The sequence below is a fragment of the Anomalospiza imberbis genome, chromosome 8 (assembly GCF_031753505.1).
Source record: "Anomalospiza imberbis isolate Cuckoo-Finch-1a 21T00152 chromosome 8, ASM3175350v1, whole genome shotgun sequence".
In the NCBI taxonomy this organism is placed as follows: Eukaryota; Metazoa; Chordata; class Aves; order Passeriformes; family Viduidae; genus Anomalospiza; species Anomalospiza imberbis.
The window spans coordinates 15,069,870-15,087,782 of NC_089688.1; the positions used below are offsets into that span (position 1 = coordinate 15,069,870).

General features: G+C 41.6%; 1 protein-coding gene across 7 annotated transcripts in view; it reads left to right on the top strand.

The window, feature by feature from the left end:
* The window catches only part of NDST2 (N-deacetylase and N-sulfotransferase 2), a 139,021-nt gene that overhangs the window by 64,976 nt on the left and 56,132 nt on the right, over positions 1-17,913 (top strand). For 4 of the 7 annotated variants that reach the window (XM_068198497.1, XM_068198493.1, XM_068198494.1 and 1 more), the window contains one exon: positions 412-500. The exons of the other annotated variants lie outside the window; for them this stretch is intronic. The gene's annotated coding sequence lies outside the window, so the exon portion shown is untranslated. The remainder of the gene's footprint in view (positions 1-411; positions 501-17,913) is intronic. 7 annotated transcript variants of the gene reach the window in all.

Consider the following 17,913-nt stretch of genomic DNA (forward strand, 5'->3'; position numbering starts at 1 on the left):
GCTAAGAATTTAATACATTTTTGACTTGACATAAGTCTTAAAAATAATTAGATTAGAAGACTGTGCGTTGTAGTCCAGCAGTCTGGAATAAAAGATCTCTGAACAGTGTATCTCTTTATGCTCTGGTTCTCAGGAGAGGCTAAAAAAGTTTGAGCCACAGCAGTAAGGACCAAGGGGAAAATTATACAGGGTACACAGCGATTAGTCCTAGTTTGAGTATCATAACTGCACCCAGGACCCTTAAAAGATCGAAAGGAAAAGAGTTTAAAAACAAAACAACATTCTTGTGAAGATTGCTGCTCTGGGATTGTGCTCTTGATTCTGCAGCCTCATAGCTGTATGTGAAATGAGCTGTTGTGATTTTACCCCTTGGACAATTTTCAGGCTACTAAACATTGCTTTTGCCAGCAGATATCAGCAGAATGTTCTGGAGATCCAAATGTTACTAATGGCAGCCTTCAAGTGATGATTGAGAAACTGTGTTGAAAGTTCTGCTCAAAGTATGTTAAGCATTTGATAGTTAAGCAGTTAAACTCTTTTTGACATTGGTTCAACTATGGCATTTCCTTCTAATCACTGCTGACGGCAGATAATTTTCTTGATGTGGTGTTTTTGCTCCAGTGTCCTTCAAGACATAGAATCAGTAACAAATGCAGTGGAAAAGATGCTGGTGGAAGTTCCAGAAAGTCTGTGTTGAAGGGCTTTAGCAGACCAGGCTTTCCTGCTGCTTGGTTGTCAGCTTATGAGACACAAGCTTTTACAAGAGCAGTGTTCTTGGTTAATTTTGTGAATGATTGCAAAAATTCCAATGTTGTTTTGTCCTTCTGTAAGTAATACTTTCGATTCCTTGTATATTTCTTATTTAAAGAAATCTGTAGCGTTACAGCCTCTATAATGGCACAAGCAGGTAGACTCCCCAGTGCCCTTCCTGCTCAGTCGTAGCAGGGGGTCTGTGTACGCCTGCCGGGTGTACAGCCGGAGAGCCACGTTGGAATTTCAGTGCAGCCTTTGGTTCCTCCCCATCCACAATTGAAAAGGCACCACTGGGGCAAGGGTGCAAACTTCTCACTTAGAACAAAGAAGCTCTGTGCTAGTCTCCACTGCAGTTAGCAAAAAGGGAATCCATTGGGTTTTTCATGGCATGGCTCTGGTAGTGGGGCGGCTACAGGGCTGGCTTCTGTGAGAAGGTATCGTAAGCTTTCCCTGTGTCTGATGGATCCAATGCCAGCTGGTACGAAGATGGACCTGCTACTGGCTAAGGCTGAGCCCATCAGAGATGGTGGTAACACCTCTGGGATAAAGGAATTAAGAGGGAAAGGTTGCTCTGTGCAGCAGCAGTTGCAGCCAGTGAGAGGAGTGAGGAGATGTGAGAGGAACAACTCTGTAGACATCAGGGTCCTTGCACAAGGAGGGGCAGGAGGTGCTCCAGCTGCTACAGTGGAGATTCCACTGCAGCCCCAGGTGAACACCATGGTGAGGCAGCTGTCCCCCCACAGCCCATGGAGGTCCATGGTGGAGCAGACATCCACCTGCAGCTCGTGGAGAGCTCCACAGTGGAGCAGGTGGATGTGTCCAAAGGAGGCTGTGGCCCCGAGGGAAGCTTGTGCTGGAGCAGGCTCCTGGCAGGGCCTGTGGACCCATGGACCCATGGGGAGGAGCCCATGCTGGAGCAGCTTTACTGGCAGGACTTGGGACCCCATAGGAAACCCCTCTGTTCCTGAAGGACTCCACTCTCTGGAAGGGCCCCACGCTGGAGCAGTTCTTGACCTGCAGCCTTGTGGGAAGGATTGACCTTGGAAAAATTTGTAGAGGACTGTCTCAAGTGAGGGAACCCTGTGCTGGAGCAGGGGAAGAGTGTGAGGAGTCCTCCCCACGAGGAAGAAGGAGCAGCAGAGGTGATGTGTGATGCACTGACTGTGCCCCCATTCCCCTTCACTGTGCCCTGCTGGAGGGATGTAGAGAAAATCAAGGAATAAAGGGAAACCTAGAAAGAAGGAAGGTGTTTTTAAGATAAGGTTTTATTTCTCATGATCCAACTCTGATTTGATTGGTAATAAATGAAACTAATTTTTTCCCCAAGTCGAGTCTGTTTTGCCTATGACAGTAATTGGCAAGTATTTTCCCTGTCCTTATCTCGACCCACAGGCCTTTCATTACATTTGCTCTCCCAGTTCAGCTGAGGAGGGCAGTGATAGAGCACTTTTGGTGAGCACCTGGCATCCAGCCAGGGTCAGCCCATGGCTGGGAAATAAAAAACAGTAGTCCAAGGGTGATAGAGCAGGGAAACACGACTGCTCTCAGTCAGAAATATAACAGGAAACTCCTGCTCTGGAGAACAGGTAAGCTTAGCCTGGGAAATAAGGGGGAGGAACTGCAGAAAGTGGATTTCTCATGCAGCATACTGGCTCCATTTGAGTGTGCAGCATGTCTGCTATGCTTAAGAATGTTGGTATTTAAATAGTTTTAAGCAGGCTTTGAAGTTGGAGCCATGTTGAGTTAAGATAGAGGTCAGTGTGTTGTAACTGTTGGCTGAACATTGCTAACAACTTTGTGTACTTTTACATTTTTAAGCTACTTGACCAAAAAAATTAGGTGTATGATTTTTAATCATAAGTTTAATGTTGGTAGTTTTATGTGGCAAACCCCAGCAAATCACAGAAGGCTGTTATTTTTCTGCATCCATAGTACCTTTCTTCATGGCTTAACTGAATGTATCAAATGATACCCTTGGGCCTGGATTTTTCCTCCAGCATGCAGAGAAGCGTGTTTTTATGGTTTTAAATTTTAAACCGTGCTTGTCAAGTATTTTGGAGAAGGAAATCCCAGGAAAGAGAGGAATGGATATCTCCCATTTGAAGCGGCATAGAGGCGTAATAATGGCTGTGCCTGGGAAACTGGTACAGAGCGGCGCTTCACGCGTCAGCCCCTGCGGGCACTGGCAGCACTGAAACAGAGGAAATTTTTAAAAACAGTATCGATGTAGACAAGCCCAGCACTGCTCATGTGGAAGGAATTAGTCCACAAGATTTTATCTTTTCTTTAGGTTTGCTATTTTCTGCTCATGTCGTACCTCCTCACTCTTCCCTAACTTCCAGGAGTGCCTTCTCTTGCAGGTGAGGCTCTCCTTCCCTGAGCTGTGTTTGAGGAGGGTGTGAGAGGCACGAGCAGAGCCTTGAAGAAGGGCGTGCAGCTGTATTGCCTGTATTGTCAAGAGCGTTTAGAACACTTGGGATGGTGATTGCTGGAGGCACAATGCTGCTTCAGACCTCCTAAGATAGAGTTGAGTGGAGACTGCACTGGTATAAAGAGGCCAGTATGGGTTGAATGAGCAATTACAGGAGAGCACTCCAGTGCAGGTGAAGTGGGAAAGAAGTATTTCCCTATTCCCCACACCTCCCATCCTCCCCCACCCTCTTTGGTGGGAATATGTTTACATAATTTGTAAGAAAACTGCTCTCAAATATCTGTAATTTTATATATATTCCCAGGAGTAAAAGAGCTCTCAGATATATGTAATTTTCTGTATATTCCCATAGGGACAGTAGAATGTGTGCTACCTTTGATCTTTGGCACATCATTTGTCTGTTCCTTCAGATGTTCCCAGTCCTTTCTTGCACTCAGAAGTTGCAGAAAGCAACTAAGCATCAGCCCTGAAGGCACAAATGTCCTGAAAAACTTCATTCTGGCCCTCTACCCGTGCCCTTGTTTCCTCAGGAGTCCAGGGAGTTCCTCCAGCTCAAGCCTCAGCCTTCAGTCCGAGCCTGAGTGGCATGGTAGGTGTGCCTGTCTCCTCTACTGTCTCCAGCCTTGTTTCCTGGGTGGACCCCACGGTCTTGTTCAGTCCTTGGCTCCATCTCCTTTTGCTATGAACTGAACGCTTGGGTGACCCTTAGACCTGTTCTGTCACTCTCCTTGCTTGGGATTGTCATGGACCTTGTCACCAACACACAGCTCTGCCCACCATGTTCAGATATGTGTGTGAGAGTCCTCTGTTGGCACAGCCAGCCCATGAGGTATCCTGAGACCATAAGACATGGTGCCAGCTTAGTCATTTTAGGTGAGAAAAGTAACCACGAGTGATGGAACAAACTACCTGCAAGATCACTTTGTCTTTATGAAGCTGAAATAGTTGAAAATAGTTGAGAGCAGAGGGTTAGAATGCTTCTTTTCTTGCTGGTGGTATTTCAGTGACTTTTTTTTTTTTTTTTAAGCTGTTCCTGCCTGACACCAGCCACCCACACTACTGGTAAACAGCATGTGGCACAGAACAAAAATTCTGTTTTCTCTCTCCTCGTGTTTGCTGCAGGACCAACAGTGGTCTGTCCTCTGTATTTAAGGGTCTCGATCCTTAAACCATATTTAAACAATCTCTAGAAATGCTCAAAATGCTGACAGAACCCCCTTGATTTTAAAAAAGATTGGCCCAGTATTGTTGATTACTGTTATCTTACCTTCTGTTACAGCTTTGACTGTATGTCCTTCTGTTGTCTCTTTTCTTAAGCTTAAGCTAGAAGCTCTTTGTTCTACCTTTCTGTGGCACATTTCATAAGACGTTTTATCACTCTAGCTAGAGAGATATAATTTATATGTTTTTTTTTCTGCAGATGAAACTGCTGCACATATGTCTTTTCCATTTTCCATAGTGGATCAGAGTATCTGTCCATCAAGATTCCAAGTCTTTCTTTTATCAACAATAGCTCTGTTAAAGAAACAACTTCTATAGAAAATTATTACATTACATTTCTCCTAGGTGTTTACTGTTATGTTTTTTCCTTGAAATGGACATGTTTCTTTTTTTTTTCTGATTGGTGTTTATTGTTATAATTCAAATATTCTACTTTCAACTATTAACATTTTATAATTTTCTTAACATCAGTGTAATGCTACAGTAAGCGCTACAGGATAATTGTGTATGATGTGTAACTATGTAATCTCAAATTACCCACATTTTTTGCCCTGAGTAGCATTATGTATTCCCTTGTACTTTTAATTAGGAAAACTAGTTCTTAATCTGACCAGCCTCTCCTCTTGACTGTTGAGGATTTTTTCATGTGCTTCTTAAACACTTGTTGGATTTTAGAAAAAAAAAACCAACAAAAACAAACAAAAAAACCCAAACCAATAACAACAACAGACTTTAGATAGTTTTCTTTGTTTTCGTCAATTAGCAATTTCAATCCATTACTTCAATGTTTTTCTGCTGTTTTAGGATCAACTGGTGAGAACTGAACAGTGTTTCACAGTGGAATGCACATGTTAATTCCTGTACTACTCATCTCTTAGTTTCTTAGGCATCTTAATATAACTTAATGTGTATTTTTATTGTCGCTTTTTATTGAGCACACAGTGGACCTTCATTAAGGTGTCTAGTTTTTCCTCTTTTTTTGAGCTAGTAATTTATTTATGACCGTGTTCAACAAGAAGTATGAGAGGTTATAATTTTCACTGTTTAGTACTTTGCTTGAATATAATGTGTCCTCGTGTTTCCTTGACATAATTAAATTCTTCTGAGAGAAATACATGTACATATGAAATTACTGTTTGGATTACAGTTTGTTTGTATTGCCAAAGTGCTTAGAGTCCTCCACAGGTCAGATGTTAGCTGTTTTGGATGCTGCATGAATACAGCACAAAAGCCCAAATCCTTCATTTGAACTCATTTGTCAGCTACAGAAGTCAGATTTATTAATCAAAAACTCATTGCACTACCATTTCTGTATCTTTAGAGTACAGCATTTGTGACTTCAAATCTTTGACATCTTTTCCTACTGTTATGTTTGATTAGTTCAAATAGTTGTATTTTCTTTTCATCAGTATTATGATTTTATTGAACAGCTTGTTTTCCATCAGTGTTATGTGCCATTCTTTCTGAATTTCTGTTCTGTATTTTGCACCATGATTTGTATGATATAAAAGTTGTTTCCATATGAATTAGATTCTGTTTTTCTCCTAATAGAAAATATTTTATTCGGTTCTCTGTAATCCTCTGCATATAACAAATCTTTTCCTACCTCATTAGTGTGATGTATTCTGGTTTGTAGCCCACTGTGATTGCAGCCTGTTGACTTCTGTCATTCTATTGCATTTCCGTTCTGCTTGTTAGATCGTTCTCTTCTTGCATGGCAGAGTAATTTTCTCTCTTTTATATCATTCTTCATCCTACATCAGCCTCTTGAGCCCCAGATGTTACTGGTCTAAAAACGGGACAGAAATTAACCCTGAACTCAGAAGACCCCAAACACTCACTTTTACCATTTTTGCAGTCCACCACGTATGAATGCATCCTCTGTCTCTCAGAGGGAGAACATTTTTAAAGGGGCCAGGGCTGTTTCTCAGATTGTGATTTCCATGTCCCTCAGCTGTGAGGGATACCTGGAGTAACAGTGGGCTGTGCAGATAAACCAGTTATCAAGATACTCCAGCTGTGTTTCCCCCACCCTTTTCCTTTGCCCCCTACCTTGTGGGCACTATTCAGTGCTCTTCTGTCCCTAGGCAGCCTGTACTAGTAGCTGTCTGTTACACACTCAGGGCTTATCATCCACTTGTCAGCAATTGCATGTTATTCCATACCACGGCTTCAAAATCTGCCCTCATGTTCAGAGTTCCAGACAGACCTTGCTTTCTCACGTTTCCTTGGTTATAGAGCTGCCCTGTGCTACAGAGGGTACTGGTCAATGGGGGAAAGGAGGATCTGCTGGCAGAAGATGCTTGAAAGCAAAATACTGGGCAGAGTCCTTCCTTAGAGAGTGCAAAGTCTGCATTTTCTATTTCTACCAGCGTTCTAAGCAGTCAAAATTAACGTGCTGTATGCTGGGGCATTTTCTGCTGTGTCCTGTAGCAGGAAGATGTAGGATGGCTCCCGTGCTTGCAGCAGCAAGGTGAGTGATGACACGCGTGGAGCCCCGATTCTGCTGCCGTTGGGTGCCCAAAGGCCTCGTTTGTCAGCACGGCAGCGAGTGCAGGCTCTCCACTGTCCTCTTCAGTTCGTCTGGCTCGGGGAGCTGTTCCCTCTATCCCTGAGCTTTGCTGGGGTCAGGGGAAGTCTAGGCGATGAGACTTGTATTTTTTTATTTGTGCGGGGGATGGGGAAAGGGCTGGCTGTTTTGTGAGAACTCCACCGTGATGGATGAACCTTCCTCTGGAGTGATTGCCCTTGGCTCATCCCAAAGCGGTTGCGGAGGGCCCGGCCCGAGCAGGGCAGTCGGAGGCTCTGTGCGCAGGGAGCGGCGGGGGCTGCGCTCTCCTGGCTCGGCCTCCTCCGAGGCAAGGGGCGTCAGGCTCCGTGTGCCGGCCCGTGCCCTCGCTTCCTGAGGGAAACAACCCTTCCCCTCCCTCCCGACAGCTCCGCTAGGTCCCTAGTGAAACTCAGCGGGAAAAGACGAAATCCTGTTCATGAATAGCTTTACAGTCCCCTTTCTCCCGCCTACCCTGCTCTCTGTCCTGGGAATGTGCTGCCCACACAGTGACCAGAGAGGAATTTGGAGACATTTGCAAGATAATGCCATATCAAATGTTCCGTTCTCACACATTGTTCTTGAACGTTTCAAAACTGTTTACTACGTGTTTCAGTTTTCATGAATAAGCACACTTCTCCCAGACTAAGAACGGGGAAATGCATTTCCAAATGTGTGAAGCCATGTAAGTGTAATAAATTGCTTTAATTGTCTATGGTGTGGTTAGTTCGGTCAGTTTCTGGAAGCCTATTGTGCATTTCTGCCTGCAACAAGTAGCTTTTCCTGTTTGCTTGCTGCTGTTTATCAGACTGGCTATCCTCCCAAAGTAATCCTCATCCAAATTCTTCACTTAAGAAATGCTCACCAGGAGCCTTTTTGATCTTCAGATGCTCAGTGTCACCTTGGTTGTTGCTCTGACAGAGAGCAGAAGGTAGTCTAGATTTCTTCATTAGAAATTTGGTGTCTGAGGATGTTGTGAAGATACATGTTTTTCATCTGGTTTATGGAGTTGTTAGAAAGATATAAAATTACAATTCAAGGGAGAGTGAATACAGTTTCAGACATCTAGTAAGCTTAGGTAGAGGTCATTTGTATCCTCTTCCTCAGCTCCTGAGGTGTTTGCTACTGGGAACTTGAGCAGTGCTCTTGCATGCTTTTCTGTAGTTACTGGTTTTTCTGGTAAGTGCCAATTTCTTTACTTTTTTCCTTTCCTTTAGTGTTTGGGAAGACTGGGGAAATGTGCTATCAAAGTGTTTTGGCTTCCTTATTCTTTAAATGGCAATAGATACAGAAACATAATTATATTATTTTTACTCCTGGCTAACAAATATTTCTTACTGTTTTTTTTTTCTTGTCTACTGTTGCCTGCATCAGACCTATTTGGTTTTGTTTCACTTGAAAATGAACAAGCTTTTTAATTCTTTCACCTTTTGTAAGGTAGATAGTTTTGGAGTTACTAAGCTGAAGTTATTTCCTATGACAGTCAGTGACTTGAGGTGTTAGGAGGTATGAGAAAAGGTCTTACTTTGAAGACTTTCAACTCGAAGTTGAAAAGGAGGCAGCAAAGATTAAAGGGAAGCTTTTCTACTTTCTGTTAGGGGTTTTTCCCTATCTGCAGTGTGGAAAAGTTATTCAGTACTGTTGGGATTAAATGCAGAGAAGAACTGACAATAAAAATTTTCTCTTCCTCTGTAAAGAAATGATGTTTCAGAAGGTTTGGAGTAAATTTTGAGAGCTAAAACAACCCTTCATATTATGGTGACCTGTCTGTTCCCATCATATCCCTCATCTTCTCTGAGGAGCTCCAGCAGAGCTAGCCACAGTGATCCTAAGTGTATAGAAATATCTTTTGTGCAGCCCTTCCCACAGCTGGGAAACTGATAGTGTTCTTTTGTTCCTCTGTGCAAATCTGTCTGCGTGTGCAAAAGGGAGATATTTGCTCTTCCTTCCTGAAGCCTTCTCTGTAGAAGTTGCTCTGCTCTCAGGATGCAATGACCATATTAATGAATTCATCAATCACAATAATCTGATTAAATTGATGGGGAAGAGGGAGCCAGCAGATGAAACAAACAGATTATTTTAAGATATATGAGATACCAAATTAATAACTGACTCAGCATTTAAGTGAAAGTGTTGCTCAAGAGATTTCCTGGTAACCAATGTAATAAATTACCCCTTATGGCTTTTTGTCTTTGAGAAAGGCTCGTGCACTGTTAATAGGAATCTGTAAGTAAAGCAGTAACAAAGTGTTACTCATAAGAAATATCAGCTATATATTACTTGAAAAGAAAAAGGTGGATTTTGTATGTGCATTTCACTTAGAAATGGACCTGGCTATGTGTAGTATCATGGAGAGATTAATATGGATTTTAAGCCTTGTACAGGCACTTCAGCCATGACCTGCTGAATGTGTATTCAGGCATATAGGAAACTGAGACTTGAGTAGGGAGTTGCTTTGTGTCACTGAGGTTTCAGGGGCAATCCCCTGGAGGACAGAGATAATGGGAGGGAAGCTCTCTGTCAGGGAGCATATGTTTTTGTGGCGATTACACTGTGTATAGATTAGGACTTCTGGGAGGGAGGGAATGGGAAGATGTGCTTGGAACATAGGACCATCTGCCAGTACCTTGGCATAGTCATTTCATTAATGGGAAGCTTATTAGCTTGAGTCCTGCAGAGATAGACAAGAAAGGCAGCGAAAGAGACAGAAAACTGTCATCCAGCTGCCATTGAAAATGGGAAATGATGGCTCTGATAACCTCTAAAATCTGATTTTATTAGAACTACTTGTGCTCTTCTAGGTAAGAAGGTATTAATCTTCTTGTTGCAGAAAAAAAATTTTCTATATTTTGTGATGCAGTGTGGAATGTTTTTTGGTAGGGAAACTATTAAAACTGAGGGTGAGCTGGAATAGGAGAGAAGGTGCTAGGAAGAAAAGGGAAGGAATTGTGATTTTTTTAGTGGGAGGTTATTTTTTTTCATCGAAATCTGCCTTTTCCCTTTTGTAAACACTTCAGGTGACCTGTACTGAATGTTGGATATTTAATGTTTGTGGTGATATAGGATAACACCTGGAAGATACAACTCTGAGAGCATCACAGTACCAGCCCTGGCCTATGCCAGGAACCTCAGAGAACATAGCCTATGTTCTGTGGGAGGCAGAAGATTAGGGGAATGCTCTGGCTGGACACAAAATTGTGTTCCAGAGGCAAAAAGGCAATGGTTAGAGCCTGTGAACTCTGTTCCTGTGTCCTCATGTACCCAGTTCTGCTGCTGACATGGTAAGTGTCCAAGCTCGTGTTCTCTTCCTCAGTTTTGCTGCCCTGTAGATCCGAAAAACTATACTTAGCCTGTTTTAGGGAGAGCTCTGCTATTCTGTTGACAGAAGGCTTAAATGCTGTTGTATTTGAACAGCTCTGTTTTTCTTTTGGCAGTTGAGTCAGACTTGAGTCTGGGTGAGGGTGAGATGGCAGAGCCTTTGCCTGGTGAAAATGGTGGTTGGAAGTACAAAGTGCTCTAAGTGCTGGCATTTGGGAAATTATTTTCCTTTGGTTTATACAATTCAGGTTAGACTGGTAGTTAAGATGAAGGGAAGGAATGAGAAAAGAACTTCTTCCCATGAAAAGCCTTATAATCTGCAGGTGCCTTAGTTCATGGGAGTGTGGGTGTGTTTGGGACAGTGTGAGGGTTGTGCAGTTCACCAGCAAGATGGTTTGTTGTCTAAGGCTGGACAAGTTTCTCTTTGCACTGCTAGGATGGAAAAGGTAGCTTCCCCTTATGTTTTTGCTGATTTATGAGGTAACTCAAATGGAGCATTGTCTCTGACTTTGTCTGTTTTAAATCTAGGGAAACAAAAGGAACATGCATTTTCAAAAAAAATGAGTAGAAAAATACAGCTTAGGAGTGTCATAACACCTAAGCAGAGTGATGCTTAACTGAAAGGGGGTTGGTTAGTCATCCACTTTGCAAATTCTCTTTTTGTATTGAGAATGGAAGAAGATTAGTGAGATGAAAATCTGTGTTATTACAGAGATAAGAATGGGTTATGGCTGGGTCCCAAAGGAGAAGGAATTTTTTGCATGATTTTTGTGTAGAGTCACAGAACCATAAAATAGCAGAATATGCTGACTTAGAGGGGACCCATCAGGATCAGCGAGTCCAACTCCTGTCTCTATGCAGGACCCCCCAAGAATCCCACCATGTGCCTGAGTTCATTGTCCAAACTGACAGTTCATATACTTTCTCTCTCAAGTAGTGGAAGAATGTTGTTGGCCCCACAAGGGCATGATAGGTCAAGGTTTTGGCTCAGTCTACAAGTCTAAAAGGCTTTTCACTTAGTGAAGCCATAAAGAAACCTCCAGCTGGCTGGATGCCTCTCTTAAAAACACAAGTGTGGCCTTATTCCAAAATGATGCTCAGGATAAGTTGCGCATGCCTCAATGTCTTGGGATGAGAGGAGTAGGAGGGGGACGTTTGCTGAGATTCCAGTGAAGCCAGGAAAGTCAGATGTTTGCATGAAAACACAGGGAATTTGATCTGATTGACTCAGAATTACTGTGAAAAGATAGAATAAGACAGGGGAAGAGAAAGAAGGATGGCAGCAGAGAGCTGTTAACTTGAGATATGAAAGGAAATTAAGAAGGTGAGCAGAAATTTTAATTTCATTGCAAGCACAAAAGCTTCTTTAGCAGTTTATGTGAACTATGAAATTGTGGAGCTTCATGCAGTGTTTCCTTTCCAGCAGAAGAGCACAGAGCTGAGTGCTGCCTGCATTGGGAGTCTTATATACAGCTTTACTTTAGTGCCTTTCTGGGTCAGTGGCTGTCAAACAATGCCACACAGAGCTGCTCTAGTTGTGCTTCCATGAGTCAATCTGTAAGTACTGGCACTTCTCCCTGCTCATAACCCAGTGTCCTAGAGAATCTGCAGGCTTTTCTAACTGCTAGACTCAAAGCATTTGTGGTGTTCCTTGAACTCAGGTTGGTTGATCATGTATACCTTTTTTCAGATGCCATTAGTCCTTACAGTTCAACCAAAGTCAGATTGTTGACGTGAAAAAATCAAGTAAAACGATGCAGCCAAGTCCTTGTACCTTTAGCATTGAAAGAATTGATAATGCTCTCCTCAGATTGTTCTGGCACTGCTCTCTCAGTAGCCATAATCTGTATCATTGTCTCATGATTACTGATTTATGCAAATATTTTTTCCAGGCATAATGTACAGTAGGATCAAGCAACTGCATCATTTGTAGTCTTTCAAAATAGGTTTGTGCAGCAGATTGTTTTACCTCTGCGCGCCAGAAAACATAAAGGAACAGGAATGAGAGAGTAAAATAGTGTATTTAAATATACTTCCAAACAAGCATATATGGTAGTGGAGACTTCTCTGGGTGGATCAGTTATCTATTTCCAAATGTGGGAAGGTTTGGTGATGGTTTGAGCATTTATACAGTCAACCTCAGTGACAATTGGGAGCCCCAAGGGAGGAGGGAACGTCTGTTCAACATTTGTGTATTCCTCAACTGACTGCACCTGCAATCTTAATCATCAGCAATCAGGTATTTGGGCATTTTGGAAAGTAGTAGCAGTGAGGAGCAGAGCTTGAGAAGACTCTGTGGAAAGAGAAAGAAGGCTATGGTTCCTGAAGTGTGAGAAAAATCCTGAAGATACGTCTATTTCTGAGAATTGGCTAAGCCAATTTTAGGGCTGAACATTAAGCAAGTATGTAAAAAGTAATTGGGTAGGAAGTTTTAATTTCTTTTTTCCCTTCACTCCCCTAAAAGCATGATTTTTTTTTTAACCTATTTTCTCTGTTCCATGTATGGAAATAAAACAGGTGTGGATACAGGCAATCTGCAACAAGTCTTGCCCAATTTGGCTTCAAGATGTTATACTTACTCTTCCAGATTTGGATTTCATTCAGCTCTATGTGTTTGTATCCAGGAAAACTATCTGTAATTTTTTACTTGGTTTATTGGATTGAGTATCTCTTTTCATTATACATTCTTTTCTGTACAGCCAACTGTGGTATGACCACTTTTTGGGCATCTTGGAGGTTACTACTATGAACGTCAAAGTTCATATGAAGAAAGTTGCTTAAACAGCAGATTTACATTGAATTATGGGCAAAACTCCATTTTCTTTATTGCAGTGTGTCTTTACCATCATATCAAATGTGTTTTATGTGTTATATTTGTGTAGAGATTTTTGGCTTTATTGGCTTCCTCCTTTATAAAAATGAACAATGTTAATTCTAGTTCTAATTCATTCCTTAGTTGGGGGTGTGTCATAATTTAGAATTGTAGATTCATTTCATTATAGGCCCATGGGTGAGGTTAAGCAAGGAGCTGTTTATACTTTTTTCCCAACAGCATCTGACATATTGGAGGAATCTGCTCTGCAATACAGAGTGCACATGATTTATGTTAAAAGACAGAGATGAAAGTAAGCATAAGGAGCGTGAAGAGGCAACACTGTCCAGATCAAATACTGACAGTGATAAAGGAAAAACATAAAGTCAACAGGCTTCTGACTTAGTTTTCTTTATTTAATAGAAGAATAAAATGAGAGAAGCAAATTATCCTCTTCAAATTCTCCATGGTAGCTGTCAGCTTCACTGGAGGTCACCATTTAGGTACAAAACCTTTACATAGCTTTTGGTTGACATTAAGTTCATTCCTGTGGGATTTGGGCACCTAGGTGTTTTCAGGCTGTCTGGATACATAACACATGATTCTCTTTCATGAATCTGGTTATTTATTTGCTGCTTTTTAAAATGTTATTTTTCTTAAGATAGCAATGGCTTTGTGACAGGTACAGAGGGATAAGGCATTGCTTTGACTGTGTGAGCCATGATTTACTAGGACCAGGGAAAGACAAGTACCAAGCTAGGTGTCTTCAGTCCTTTTGGGTGCTCTTAATTTGGAACGCTTTAAGGAGGATTAGCCTAAACAAGCTGTTAGCAGAATTGTTTAAATTATCAGAATGGGGTGAAAGGTTTAAATGCAGTGCTGTACTACTTTAACCCAGTATTTCAGAGAATACTCAATGCTATCAACTTAATTACAGCATTGCTGCCAGGAGGCAGTGGCTCTGTGGCAGGATGGAAACTGACAGTCATTCAAGATTTATCTATCTAATACATAAATCATAGTTGTTCCTTCTTCAGGACTCTTCTTTGCTCGTTAAGGAATAGTCACAAACAAAGGGTGGGAGTGGAGAGGAAGAGAGAATAGTAGCAATGGAGCTTAATCAGCTGAGAAGGCTGCTTTCTTCTTACCACCTGATGAAAGCAAAAACAAGTGAGAACTAAGAGAGATCTTTTTGTAATATTGTAGTCATTCCCCCTTTCTTTACAAATTTCTTCTCACAAAGGTGGCATGATTTTAGCTGCTAGGTTGCAACACTGGGAAGAAGGCTACTGATAGCTTTTCCCCCATTGACTTTGATTGCAGTTGGTTTGCTTTTTTGCTTGTACAGTGGCATACAGCTAAGCTGATAGCAGGAGAGAAAAGGGCAGAGGCAAAGACAGCATTACTCTTTTAACATTTCACTGCTTGCATTGGCCTTTCTGAAAATCAGACTGCTGAAGCAGTCGGGGTCATGGGCATTTCAGCAGCATGGTTGCAAGCAAGCACAATCCTGCTGATGGCAGACAGGGCCTGGGCCTCCTGCCCTTCGTGCCCTGAATAGGCGTATAGGAAGGAATCCTTTCCTTTGTGTACAGGCAAGGCCATGCCCCATAAGGACATGCAAGATCTGAAGTAGGGCTTTGGATGAATGATGAACTGTACTAAGCCATTAGCTTTAGATTATCAAAGTGATCATAAAACCTTGGAATATTCTGAGTTGGAAGGGACCCACAAGTATAATCAAAGTCCAACTCCTGACTCTGCACAGGAGAGCCCCAAGAATCACATCATAGAGCCTGAGAATGTTAGCCAGACACTTCTTGAACTCTGGCATGCTGAGTGCTGTGACCTTGATGCTTCTCCTTCATCCGATGGTTCTGCTTTTTTCTTCTGTTGTGAAAAAATTGCTGGTGAATTACATTAAAGACAAGCCCTGATATAAGAGGGAGAGGAGAAATGTAAGAGATCAGATCTAGAATTTTGAAAATTAGACTGCTTTCTCTTGTGAAAAATACAAGTTCACTTGAAAGCTTCAATGTGTCTCAGAAAACATTTCACTTCCTAAACCAATTCTGCTGGATGTATGTGAATGAGTAATAAAGGAACTATCATGGAATCACAGAATGGAAGGGACCTCAAAGATCATCTCATTCCAACCCCTCTGCCGTTGACAGGGACACCTTCTACTAGATCAGGTTTCTCAGAGCCCCATCCAACCTGGCCTTGAACACTTCCAAGGATGGGATATCCCCAACTTCTTTGAGCAGCACCGTTTCAGTGCCTCACCACTCTCACAGTAAAGAATCTCCTCCTGCTATCTAATCTAAACCTACTCTGTTTGAAGCCATTCCCCTATGTCTTGTCACTACATGCCCTTGTAAGTAGTCTCTCTCCATGTTTCTTATAGACTTCCTTCAGGTACAGGAAGGCCACAATTAGGTCACCCCAAATTTTCAGTTTTCCAGGCTGAACAGTTCCAATTCTCTTAGTTTTTCCTCACAGCAAAGTGCTCCATCCCTCTAATCATCTTGGTGGTCCCCCACCTTTTGAACTTGGTCCAACAGGTTGATGTCCTTTCTGTACTGGGTATTCCAGAGCTGGATGCAGTATTTCAGATGTAGTCTCAAATAAATGTCATGGCAACACATCATGTGTTTTGATGTCCGATGTCCTTAATTAACTATTTCAAGTATATCCTTGCTACTTAGTTTCCATTTCCTTCACTTGTTTGGAGATTCTGGCACTGAATGCAGTTTTCTGCATGATCCTTTTTCTTGAGCATTTGCAGTTTCTGACAGTAATATTTTCTGATAATTGTTCCTTGGTTTCACTCATTCCTGGATAGCTTTGTCTTTCCTCTTCTCCTTCTCTATGTATATTTTCCTTTTTTCCAGTTTGATTGCTGCAGTCCATCCATACTTACTTCCTATAACCACTAGAAAGCCAATCCTGTCTTTGCTCATCTTTTTGCAGCTTTGAACTGTAAAACTGCACAATTCTTATAAAGTATTTGTTGAAGAACTTAGATGGCTGTGGTTTTTATTCTGAATTCTATTTTTTTGCAGAAATTAACTAAAATTTCCACCATTTGGTAAGTAGGGCTTTCTATTTTGTGTCCTACTCTCTATTTCTATATTTCTTTCTCTTTTCATCTTCCTGTAAATATTTGCATATTTTGACTATATCAAGCTATATTCTCTTTTCCCCATGTATGCTTTATCATTATATATTTTCACTGTGCTTTGGGCTGTTAAAATGATTAATATTTTTAAGCTAAGGACATGTTTCTTTGGTGTAATTACTACAGAGACATACAGGGTAGAACTGTTGTCTGTCTAGTGTGACTTGGATTGTTTGCCCAGACTGAGGATAAGATCTTCATGGGAAAATTGTTCTGCCTGGTTGGGCTCCCGTGTGAATACTATTCTTCTGACTAAGAGGGCCCTGTTATATTTTATTAGTGTAAATATTAAGGTTTTTATGCTTAAAAAAACCAAGCACCCTTCTTATTTTCCTGTAGCTGTTTTATCTCGTAATGGTGAAGGGGGACCACACACGTGCTCTCATATGTGTCATGGGATTTCCAGACAGCATCTTTTATACTGAGATTTGGCCTTTATTCTGGAGTAAAAAAGTAATGTGAAACTTCCAGTGTGACTGGTGTTTGAAGAAGTAAAACTGTCAGGAATACAAATGCCACTGCTTATTGACTGAGTCTCTATGCGGTGCACACCCTGACTAACAGGAGCTCCTGCAGGAGCCTGCCTGGCTGGCACACAAGCTCCTGAGCTTTCCCACTCCACTGTTATGGCTGGTAAATTTGCAAGTAAATACAAACATGGGAAAAGATATGGTGCTTCTGGAGTTAATGGCATCCTCCCAAAATGACTTAATTGTGTGCTAGGTGGAGTTTCGTTTCCATTAGTAAATGCTTTGATGCCTAGAGATGAAATGTGGGGTTGCCTCTTCTGTTCAGCACTTGGGAGCTGGTATTAAACAGCTGTTGATAATGGTGGTAACATACACTTTGTGCTGAGGGCTTTACAAACATACAGATCTGTTTGCTTCTCAGGGACGACATAGGCACAAGAATATGTATGGAGGAGGGAAATGGGGAATTGTTAGGTAAGTTTTTTGCCACCTCACTTGGCTTTCTGTGGAAATGACAACAGTGTCATCCCTTTCATGTTGCTTCAAACTGCTCCTTTAATTTGAGGTTCTGTAAAATAAATTTTGTAGTGAAATCAAATTTGGCCAGTCCCAGTCTCATTCCACTGATAGATTTTTCTATCTGGTTGATAATATTGCTCTGTTCTTTGTGTTTAATCACTTATCAATTGTTGCATTCAGTTTAAATTCCCTGTTATGCCATTCAGCTGGCATTCAATTCTGCCCCCTTCTTACCAGGCTCTGTTGCATTTCTACTTGTATCTGTTTTGACATGCCTTAGTGGAAAACTGGCACAAAGAGCAGTTTCTTCACCTCCTTGCTATAGCAGTTTTCTGAGTTTCTGTAAGCAGGACTAAGTTGCATTTTTAAAAGCTGAAGACAAAATTAGTTGAAACTTGCATTCCTCTCTGAGTGTCTCCCCTGAATTTACTATCTGCTAATCCTTTTGGGTTTTTTCAAGTTTTCTGTATTCTGGAAAGTAAAATCAAGTAGATCAGAGTGATAGTATATCTTGTTCCAAATCAGCACTTTGGTAATAGTTTACACCAGAGAGTGCAAGATATTTTGCAGTGAAACAGAGAGCCAACCCCTATGGGAAACTTCTGTTAAATGCTAGTAGTTGGATGTTGGTGTATCTGCTGGTGTGGATCTTACCAACTA